Genomic DNA, 12,584 nt, shown 5'->3' on the forward strand with positions numbered 1-12,584 from the left:
GTATATACTCTTATTCTCATATTGGTACTTGCCAGAAGTTTTCTTCTCCCAGTTTGCAACACATACTTCAAGTATGATCAAATCTGCTGAATCATAAGGTCCAAGTGAAAGAGTAGCTTGCAATGCAGACTGGACTTACTATAGAACCTTCTCTTGCTCTGGTTCCCACTCAAAACTAGCAGACCTATCAGTATCTTAGTAGCTGGGCCAAAGTAACACACTCAAATGTGATACATATTGCTCCCCAAAACCATAAAGGCTGGCCAAGAGTTGTGCCTCTTTTTCATGGTAGGGAGTGAAAGAAATAGCAACTTGTCTTTCACTTGGAAGGGGATATCCTGACATGACCCAAACCACTAGACCCCCGGAAACTTTACTGAGGTAGGAGGCCTCTGAAATTTTATGGGGTTTGTCTTCCACTTTCTGGTTTATATATGTCTTCCTAAGGCATATAAAGTTCTTGCTACTTCCTGCTCATCAAATCTAATGAGCATAATGCCATCAGTAGAGTGAACCATGCTGTTTTGCTCCAGTAAAGATACTGTATCTGGGACAGCAGCTTCAACCTGCATCATAACCTAAAGAAGTTTATGATGATCCACAGTCATTCTCCAAAATTCATCTGACTTCTCCACAGATCAAATAGGATAGTTACATGGAAATGTAATAGATGTCACTACTACTGAATCTTTCAAGTCTTTTGATGTTGGCACTAATCTCTTCAATTCCCTAGGAATTCACTGTTGCATCTGGCTTAATACCTTGGAAGAGAAGGGAATTTCCAAGGGCTTCCACTTAGCTCTTTCTTTCTACCATAATGGTCCATAATCCATATGTCAGAGAGCCACTGTGTGGATATTGCCAGTTCCTAAGTATATCTATTCCAATCACACTTTCAGGAACTGGACTTATAACCACAAGGTAAATCTGTGGACAAATTGTCTAATTTCAGCTAAATTAGGAGTCTAGGAGTCTAATTTCAGCTAAAACTCCACCTATCCACTGACTAATATAACCCCCACTTCGACTGTTGAACCACAGTGGCATTTTAGTCCCTAGAAATTAGCATCAATTCAAAGCCAGCAACTAGTATTCCTCACATTTTCCTTTTCCCTAGGGTACTCAAGTAATTGGACCCAGACTTCATTGTAAAAGGCTTGAAGGAGGATTCAGAGTATATACTTGGGGCAATGTTCTGTTCCTTCTTCAGGGGGAGCTCTGAAGGTACCTGCTTCAGTTGGTACTGCATCATAACCTCCACAAGTGACAGCTCAATTAATTGTGATGCCACCGCATGCCGTAAGTTACTAGTACAGAATTTCCCATTGCAAGGAAATCTCACTGCTCAGGAATAAGGATATAACCAAATCAATCCCCAAATCTCATCTTTGTTGGTAGATCTTTTGGGACTCCTTGCTAGTATTGATTCTGTATTGGACAGGGTCCAGTCGAGAGACAGAAGTCATGTTAGTAATTTGAACAGGGAATATTTAGTATAAAGAATTATCAACTAGTAAAAGTCCACTGAAACTGAACTTTCAGTTATGCACTGAAAGTAGTAAAAGAGGCCTCTAAGGAATATAGTAGTTACTCATGGAAGAAGCATTTATTACCTCTAGGACTGAGGGAGAGTAAACAAGGAAGGAGCTAAGTATTTGGAAGAAGGCAACCCCAACAAACTAAAGCTGGGATTCTGACCTAATTGGAGATGGTGTGGCTGCAGCAAACTAGAGGGGTGGAAAAGTACGCTAGGGTGCCAGAGGACTGGAGCTGCTTCATAAGAAGCTGCCCACTGGGGCACTGGTGAGCCAGCACTGGTCCTCCAGAAACCACTCCCTGGTGCATGGGTAGGCTAAAGCTGATCTCTAGGAAGCTGTCTACTGAGGCAGTAAGAGGCTGAGGCTGGTTCTCAGCCTGCTGGGTGCCTGAGAAGACAGTGGAGAGTGAGCACCACTCGTCCTGCACGCTGCTGGCATCCACGTTACAGAAGGAAGAAAATGCGTGCCAGAATCAGGAAGAGAAGGCCCTTCCTCTGCTATTTCTAGCTCTGTCCCTCCTATACATCTATTGGCAAAATCTAACATTACGCCAGTTGGCAAAGAAGAAATGTTCACCTATCCAATTCTAGTACCACAAAGTAGGGCCAAAAAAAAAGTAGATTTGGAGCTGTGAGACAAAAACTGTATAACTGGCGTATGGAGCCAAGAGGGGGAGCCTGATGAATATCCCTTGTTTTGAAGCTAAACTACTGGAGGTACAAGGACAAATTGTAAAACATTATCAGTAAGATATTTTGATTCGCCTCTCTCCCTCCAAGAGATGAAACACCTTTTGTCAGAACTTATGGCACAGAGCTAATAAGCCAAACTAGAAGAAAATCCTGTCTTAAAAACTCTAGTATTAAGAAATAGGACACTAGGATTACAGATGTAAAGTTAAGACTGCAAAACAGGACATGCAATCATCCTAGAAACAGACCAAAAACCTACAATAATTTAACATGTGATGAAAGTAGCATCTAAAAATGGTGGGCAAAAATAGATTACAGGTCTGTTGTTGGTACAATTTAGTGGCCTTCTGGGGAAAAAGACTGATCTTTCCTGAAAATGAATCAAAATATATTTTTAATAAAGTCATAAAAGTACTAGAGGAAACCATGTGAAAAGTATTTTAGAACAGGAGAGTAAGAAAGGCATTTTAAATTATGATGTAAAACTCAAAAACCATAAACGAGAACAGTGAAATCTGACCAGGAAAATATCAAAAAATATCTGTACTACAAAAATTAACATAAGCCAATTCAAATGACAAACTGGGAGGTAATATTTGCAACTCAATCACTAAAAGGTAAACTCTAGTATGAACAAACTTCTTATAAAACTATAAAAAAAAGAAAACCTAATTTTAAATAGACGAAAACCAAAAGATGTATACAAATGGTAGTTAGCCACATGAAAAGCTACATAATTTCTCATAATAAGAGAAATGAACTGAGACCCCATTTCCACCTATAAAATTAACAAAGATCCAAAATTTGGATACATACCACTTTGCTGACCATGGGGGAAATAGGAGTACTCATATATTTCTGGTGAGAGGGTAAGTTAATACAATCTCTGTGAAAGGCAATTTGGAAATATCTATCATAATTACAAAGGCATATATCCTTTCAAAAAGCAATTCTAAATTTCAGAATTATCCTACAGATAGAATTATACATCTATGAAGAAGCAAATACAGGGTTATTAATTTCAGCATTGTTTGAAGTAGCAAAAGACTGAAAACAACATGATTTTGCATCAGTATGGAACCAACAAAGTTAATCATGATATATAAGTATGATTCAATGCTACATAACTCTTTTTTTAAAAGGATACTCTTTGTGAACTGATATGAAAATATCTACATTTATTGTTAAATTTTCAAGAAAAGTTTCATAAGAGCATCTAGAATCTGTTACCATTTTCGGTAAAAACAAACACAAAAAAGTAAAAAGTGTGTATTTTTACTATGTATGTGCATAACATTTTTCACGAAGTGAATGCTGGAAACTAATGTAAGTGGTTTACTTATTGGGGTGGGTTTTGAGATATGGACAGATAGGGAAAAGTGGTAGGAAGTAGACCTTTCACTACGTGCATTTTTAAATATGTATTGATTTTGAACCATATGAAATGTATTGTTTATTCAACTTCCTTTTAATTTAAACTATTTTTACAAAGAAGTTAGAAGGAAAATTAACAACATAATGAACCCCAATTTTTTTTTAAAAAAGGAAATTGATGTAAGAGAAAATACTTGAGATAAAGATCCAAAAGCTGCTGCTTTGGAAAGATTAATGAAACATATTTTTAATAACTTTTTAAGAAATTCTGAGATTTAAAATGTTAATGAAGCACAGATTAACCCTGAGCTTAAAGGTGAATGGATATGTGATACATAAATACGGCTGAAAAAGTTTTCCCTGATGAGGAGGAAACTCTCACAGAGACTAGAGTCCCTGTAACACTGCTACTCAATTAAATGTAATAGCAGAATCATTAGAATGACTCTCCAAAAATATACAAGTGAGGCCCCTACCAACCCTACTGACTCAGAAGCTAGGTATAAAGGTTTCTTTTTTTTTTTTTAATGCATGATTCTACTGAACTTCCTAGGTTAAGACCCACTTCCCTGGGGAATGTACAGAGCAAGGGGGCGGAAGGAGTAATCCTCAAGGTTGGAAAGGATGAAGCAATATATTATAGTCTGGCCTGGTTTCTCATGGCTTTCTCTTTTAACTCACAAGATAAAAGAAGATAAAATAAGTACAAGAATGTACAGAGGAACTCTAGATTCTTGAGAATAATGAGACTCTGTCCTGGATAAAAGTTCATATAATTTGAGATAGCAGTAAAGCAATTAATCCTAGCTGAAGAACAAAGTTTCTCTTAAACTTGAAATGGGAAGACCAAGTAAAGTTATATGTAGGCTTTTTGATATATAATAAAGCAAGAGAAAGCACACATAAGTTTTGAGTTCTTTTTTCCCTTAAAGCAGAATTTGTGGAAACTTAAACAAATGTTAAATAAAAATTGAGTTCATGGAGTACTCTCCATGTCTCCTATGGCTACTGGACTTGGAAGTTTTAGAATAAAATGGATCTGGGTCCGAATATCAGGCCCCTCACTTTCCTCCGCTTTAAAATAAGGATACTACTAAAAGGAACCAAGACTCCGTCAAGAAATGGCAGATTACATGTCTTATAGTGATGAGCTTGGAACATTTTATTATACCAGAAAGAAAGAAAGGGATCAAAGCTAGCTTTAAATAAAAAGTCAAATTAGGCTCCCCAATGCCACGGATGGAAGATGTTGGCAGCAATAAGAATATTGATTAAACACACGTAATACATTTAACTCCATGAATTCATAATGATATTTTTAAAAAAAATCATTGGTCACCATTGGAGGATGCTAAGCAACAACACATTATTTGGAAAATGGTAAATAAAAGGAATAAATCAAGCATTTATCTTGACTTTTCTATATGAACTGTAACACAGCATAACCAAACAGTTGTGTGTATTTCAACTAATAAACAAGGTGGAAAATATAGACTATCACAAGTTTGCAACCCCTAATAACTAGATCTAGATTATGATCATCAATGGCTATCAATATCACAAAAGAGAGAGAGGAGATACAATGTACCCCCTGATGGAAGTATACAATACCACCTATGAAGTAGTCTTGCTGAAAGGACTGAACATTAATCTGATCAAGCCTCTAGCTCTACTTTGTAGAAAGTAAAAGACAAAGGAACATTAAAGGACACCATCAGGAAATACTCAGCAAAGCCAGACTATAGGAATTTAAGAGAAAAATAACCCTTTTCTCCAATAAATATATATAAAGAGATGGAGAGAAAGATTATATTATTAAAAGAAAGTTAAGAGCTACATCAACCAATTACAATGTATGAATCTTATTCAGATTCTCATTGAAACAATTTTTTTTAAATGTGAGAGAGTTGAGAAAATTTGAACACCAAATGGCCAGTTGAGGCTATTAAATTATTTTCATTTTGTAGGTATAATAATGGGGTTGTAATTATTTGTAAGTATACATATTGAAATTTACATATTAGAATATATAATATTTGGGTTTTGCATCAAAATATTTCAAGAGGGAGAATAAAGAGATAAACGTGATTGACGATGAGCTGAAAATTATTGAAGCTGGGTGATGGTAACTCATTATAACAGTCTCTCCACTTCTGTATATGTTTTAAACTGTTCATATTAACCTTTTTTAATAAAAACAATTTATACCCCCTCTCCCTCCCTGGCAAGCCTTGCTGAACCTGGCCAGGCTGCTTGCCAGTCTGGAACACCCCTCACCAGAGCTCCCTGCAGCCTCTGGCACCCACAGAGAAGTCAAATGAGACCTGGGTTCCTGCAGAAGCTCATCTGTAAGGTTTCAATCATGGGGCAGATCTGCTAAAAAAACCAATCATCAAAAAAAGTGATGCTAAGGAAACAGAAAAATCCATACCAACATTTGAAAAAAGGGGGTGGGTAGATACTTTAAGCCTTGAGGACTAGTATTATACTATGCAAAAACTACAAGGCAATCGTTTTTGATGAGGTAGATCTGACAGATGCTAACGTGGTTGAGTCCAACACCAAGTTTTGTGGTCAACACTCCACGTACACAGCTCATCTTACGTACTGATAACAAAAAAGACATGGAAGATTGGATTGAAAGACTGAAAAATGTTCAGAATGGGGAACATTTTGAGTCTACTCAGTACCACATGTACCATTTCTCAGGGACGTATAACTGGTATTCCCATTCACATGCCAGGCCAATGTATTATAATTTGTAATTAAGAGGTTTAATCCAGGATCATATCACATAGACCAGGAGTTGGCAAAATTTTTCAGTAAAGGGCCAAAGAGTTATTATTTTAGGCTTTGTAGATCAAATATGGTCTCTGTTGCATATTCTTTTTTATTTTATTTTACAATGCTATAAAAAATGTAAAATCCATTTTTAGTTCAGGGGCCTTTACAAAAGAAGCACAGGTCTATAGGCTATGGTTTGGTCCATGAACCACAGTTTGCCAAACCCTAAGGATTGTCTTGTGAAGTGTGCAATTTTAAAGTCCACAAACGTGCTATGCAGGCAACCAATAACTGTAAATGGACCACATAGTCATTGATTGGGAAGTACTGCATCAAGGATGAAGATGGGATAACCATGCTGGAAGGAAACTTCCCTATGAGTGCCAAGTGTACAGTGAGCTACACTGTAACATCATGTAAACAATCATTACTGACCAAGTGTCTCCTTGACCTGTATAAAGTGTTGGCCTCACATCCTTCTTGCATCCTTCACCCCATCACACGCCTTTGTTAATTCAAAGAGAGGGACAATAAAGGTATGAAGTTCTTAGAAGATTCAAATAACTGATGAATCCTGTTTGGGTCTTTGCCCTAATTAACAGAAGATACCTTAGACAGCTCAGGCATGGTTAGACATGTGAAAGAAGTTCCCTCTAGCCTGCCAAAGTTAAAGTTGATTCTATCAAAACTGGAGCACCTTAACTGATTTATGTTGATGCTGCTTTATCATTCTTTGGAAAAACATTTTTCTGGCATGGAAGAAAAAGAAACACTAGATAAAGGTTTTGGAGGTTATGCAGATTCTCAAGGAGAAGAAGAAAGACGGGACAAGAGGCTTGATATCAGCATAGAGGTACAGAAGCTCAGGCTGTTACGTATAAATGGGAAACAAATTCACATTTAACAAGTAAAATGATCTATAAAATGCATTCTCTTCCAAAAATTCCTGAAGTGAAAGAGGAGGATCTGATAGAGATCAAGACCCTTCATCCCCCAGCACCTCTTCTTTTTGGACAGGCGTGTAATTTATTGTTTGATGCATTTTTTGGAGAGAACTTCCTTATTGCCCCTATTTCTTTATCTCTCAATAAGAAAGAAATTTAAATGTCCTTGAACTTGTCAAGTCAAAGATAGGGTTCACTGGCCTTAGTCTTTTGTACTAAAATTAAAATAGCTTGTTTTTTTTTATTTTAAAAATATTCGGTATTCATGAATTCTCACACCTCCTTCCTCCTAGCCCCAAGAGATTACTAACCACTGTTAACATTTTGATAAATATCCTTTAAGACCTCTAAGCATATACATATGTATAATATAGTTTTAAATCGGTTTTACTGTTTTGTTAATGGCTTTTTAAAATTCAGTAATATGCTCTTGAAATCTAGAATTCCACTTTAATAAATATAGATCTACATAAATAGTGAAAAAAATAAGAAAGGCCAACAATATAGACCTAATACAGGAGAATTAATAGAGACAAATATGTGGTAACTAGAAAGGATTAAATAAGATCATATATTTAAAATACCTAACACAGTGGCTATCACTTAGCAGACACTGAACTGATGGATCAATTCTGAAGAAGAATCTTTATACATTGATACATACATAAATAGGCATCACCTATTAAGAGACAGCTAGTAAATTCAGTGACCAAGTCCATTCTTTCCTCCCTAATCTCACTGAGGGAGGGTAACATTGTCTTATTCTCAGAAAGAGTACTCTAAGTATATTTTACTTTTCAAGGTTTAGGCAGTACACAAGGACTGATGAAACATCAGCAAATAGTAGATCTCAAAGGCTGGTTGGTTGGTGAGTTTCTCTGACAGTCTCTTAAGCTAGACAAAAGACCTGAGGCCCACTTACACCAAACATTACCCATTTCTTATAACAAAATGATAAAAAAGAATTGGGAAAAAATAAAGTGGCATAAAAATTCAGGTACGCTAGTAAAATTTTAAAAACTTACTCTCTTTTAACCTGCAAAATATCATCAGAATAGCTGCCAAAAACGTCATTGATTTTGGCAAATGAGAACATGCTATTGGAGATCAGCTGTAAACACTTTATGAGAACCCACCTGCTGGTAATCACACTTTGAGAATCCTTTGCTTAGAATATAGGTACACAGCATCCCATATCCTTTAATATTCTGGTTTCTATATATATATATCTAGCAGGGACTTGACTCTACAAAAGCCATTAACCATACCTACATAACAACTTTAAGAATCAATCCCTAAGATACTTACAAAAGCAAATAATACAGAATCTAAATTAGAGTAAAATTAACACAGGTTCTTTTACTTTGGGCTTTTATTAGGTACCTGTGTCATAATGTATTTCCTCATCCCATTTCCTTCTATACAGAAGGAAAGTTTAGACAACCAATAATTTTATCTTTGTCCATCACACGAATTTTATGAATTGTCTTGAGACATAATCATGGAAGCATTGATTGATTTCCTTTGGCAACATTTTGTGATAAATACACTGTTCATTCCCCTGAAAGCTAAGGATATATAAATCTTTTGCATATATCTTATTTTTAAAAGTAAGCAAAGATAGTTATATATCTGATTTTTCAGGTTCTTTCATCTGAAACTTCATTTTTTTAATGATATGGATGTACTACGGAAGACTTTAATCAGACTTGAATTTTGTAGCAGTTCTGTTTTTAAGCTCTGATCATGATTATGCACATTCCTTTTTGTGAATTATAATTTCTCTAAATTATTTAGATAGCTAATTTCAGATAAAATGTATTATACACTTCTTTATCCTGAAGCCTCTAACTTGTAGCTAAATCCTTTCTCTGATCTCTCTGAGATATATTCCTTATAAAAAACTAAATTTTTATGATAAAGAGGGACAACATCGCAGTTCCAGAATATGAATTTTTAAGATAAAAATAGCTTAGGTTACGCTCCTATTTTTATTTTTCACCATTTCTCATGATCATCATGTTCGCGTAAATTTCACGTATAACAGCAGATATTTAGCAGGAAATCAAATCAAAATGCATAACCTCATTCAACAGGATACCAAAAGCACAGGTGTTACTCACATAGTTTAATTTAGCACTTTACATTTTTATACAATTTACTCCAAAGAACCAAAATACAAATGAGGAAAGTTGTTCTTCAAAAGGAACAACACCTCTAAGCAGTTATGAATATAAAGAAAAATTACCTTTGCATTACTGTAAATTTGAACTATAATTGTAAGCAAAATTAATCTGCATAAGGGTTTATTTTGTTAAATATTAGTAAATGTGATTCCTCTAGATACTTAGAGCTCAGAATTCTTTGGTAAGTTATCTTTACTCTATCCACTAAAAGAAAAGTTTTGAGTCAACAGTTTTAGTAAAAATTTTCACTAATCTTAATAAATTTTACATTTACCATAGAATGAAATTCTTGTAACTGAGATCCATTTTGGAGCCTATCCAGAAGCTGTTAATTATTGAAAATATTACCAAATCATTAACTCCAAAAATAATGAAGAGAGTGATATTTTGGTGCATGCTATTCTGTGATTTTATTGCAATTTTCTTTCGGTGGAGTTCTTTTCACAATGTTTTAGTGAGTTATAAATTTATTCATAAAATAAGGAATTAACAATTCTAGTAACTAGCACATAGTGTTTAATAAATGTTTTCTTTAATAATTATGCACAAAATGTCTTGTAGTAAAAATTTCTTGAGCCTAGGGCTAGGACAAGGCTAACTGCAGTGCTGTTCCTGGGACCTATGTTGGGTAGAGAAAGCTGGGACTAAGCTGGATCATAAAAGGCCTGGGAGAAGACTGGATCATGGAAACTTGAAACAGCCAATGCGAGAATCTTGAAGCCAAGATGGCAGCCTGAAAATAGTGCCAAATAAGGGGCACAAATGAGACTACTTATACAATTTTGAGGCACGGTACAAAAGGAAAATGTCATATTGCTTGTTCAAATATTATTAAGAATTTCAAGATAACAATAGTCAAGCATTAAATCATGCATGGGGTCCTTCTGAATGTGATGCCCTGTGCAACTGTATTGGTTGCATATCCATGAAACTTGCCTTAAGTTTAAGGCAAGTACATGCCTTAAACTTAAATACATATGGTAAGTGTATAAACAGGAGAACAAATAGGGAGGTCGGAAATTAGAAAGACCAAGATCAGCTCAGAGTTCATCACATACAACAGGTCAGATTAAGTAGTTCAGCACTAAGTCTGTGAAGGACAAGAGAGTACTGGGGAGGACAAGTGACAGCTTAAGGCCTGCTTTTATACGATACTAGTTATGCAGCAAAGGATCATCTGCTGTGGCTTTACTTCATAGAATATCTGATATAATCAAAGCATGTTTGCTTTGGGGTGTAAATTTACATAAATGCCCTTACTAACCATACTCCTCTCACCAGATTACCCAGTAAAATTGGTTTATGTGGCATAAGGAGTCCAGGGAATCTTGTGGTATATCTCAACTCTCTATCCTTGATTATTCTTTGATTCTTTTAACAAGTATTTACTTAACAAGTATTTACTTAGCAAATTTTCCTAAGTGCTGCAGATAAAGTTAGTAAAATAAAATGTCTGCCCTCATGGAGCTTAAATTTTAAACAAATATATAAATATACAATACATAACATTATACATAATGTTGACAAATGAAAAATGCTACATGGGGGTAGGTGATTAGATTGGGTAGTCAGAGAAGGCCTCTCTGAAGAGGTAATATTAGAGCAGAAATTTGAATTTCAACAGTAAAGGTATTCCAAGCAGAAGTAATAATAAATGCAAAATAGTTGAAAACAGCTTGGCTTTTTCAAAGAAACCAAAAAAGGACAGCAGAATACTTAAGAGTAAGTCGGGAAAAAAGTGACGGAAAATAAAATTAAAGAGGTAGTCTGGGTCTGTATCATTAAAGACCTTGTAGACTACGATTAAATGTATGAATTTCATTCTTAAGATGATGGAAATCAGTAAAGGGTTTTGAGCAAGAGAAGTATATATATGATCTGGTTTTATTTTAGAAAGACATCTCTGAATGATATGTATAGGATAGATTATATAGAGATCAATAAAAACTCCTAAGTTTTTTAGAAAAAGAAACTGGTACTATTTAATGACTGGCTTGTTGGATTGAATGGGAAAGACAGGTAGGAGAAATCAAAAGTTCTGTTTTGGACACGGGTGATTTGAGAAGCCTATCTGATATCTGAGTAGAGGCGTTAAATACGCAGTTTTTAAAAATATCTCAACTGTGAAGTCTGGTTGGGGAGCTACGGTGGGCACACAAGCCTCAGAACCCATATTTGTGACTACTCTTATGAAGAAGGGGTGGGGTCACACTTACTCAAGAAATGCCTCTGTATGTATGTCAGCTAGCAAAGCCAGGCAGGAGAACAGGGTGGCCTTACTTGATCTATATCTTCTGCTGCCTTGTTAAGATTACCAACAAAAGTAAAGAAACTTCATAAAGTAACTTCTACAATGACTGCGTGTTTTTAAAAGCTCAAGCCAAAAGGATAAAGTAAAATCTTGACTATAATTTCAGACTGCCTAGATCCCCTGGTTTACTGATGGTATATTTTTGAAATATACCACCAAAAATGAAAGAGACATGTTTGATAAAAAGAATATAGAAAATCACTGTACCATGTTTGGCTTACTAAACACTGTCATGTATTTTTCCCTGTTATAAATTTACCTGAGACCTACAGAATTAAAAGATATGGTGGGCCCTAGAAAACTAATTGGCCAAAAGACTATTCCAGTTAATTAGGGTAGAAAGTGAACATTAATGACCCATTGAATAATGCAAATACTGGTGGTCAAAAATGTGCTGATTGTCCTTGTCTATGTGAATGTGTTAGCCAAAGCACAGGGAGCAGACCATAGGCAAAGGATTAATAAAACCCTTTCTGCTTTGCTAGCTCTGTTCCCCTCATAACCTGAAAAGAGAGTATGTCCACTGGGTTGCTAGACAACATTATTTAAAGTAAAATGCTCCCTGATTGGTAAAATGTAACTGTACTCGGAGAACTATAAATACCTAATGGGGCACCATGGCTTTATCATTTGTACCTGGCATGTCCCTTGTGGGGATCCTGGTAGCTATTCCTATGAAGTAGTTAAAAGAGATAGCAGTTCCTGTGGGGCGTGAGACTTTTTAACCAGGAAGAATATCACACCCTCCTGATACA

The 12,584-nt window shown here is 35.5% G+C and overlaps 1 protein-coding gene across 5 annotated transcripts in view; it reads right to left on the minus strand.

The window, feature by feature from the left end:
• Positions 1–12,584, minus strand: part of STPG2 (sperm tail PG-rich repeat containing 2) — a 617,593-nt gene that overhangs the window by 523,633 nt on the left and 81,376 nt on the right. The window lies entirely within an intron of this gene.

The sequence above is a fragment of the Balaenoptera ricei genome, chromosome 5 (assembly GCF_028023285.1).
Source record: "Balaenoptera ricei isolate mBalRic1 chromosome 5, mBalRic1.hap2, whole genome shotgun sequence".
Lineage (NCBI taxonomy): Eukaryota > Metazoa > Chordata > Mammalia > Artiodactyla > Balaenopteridae > Balaenoptera > Balaenoptera ricei.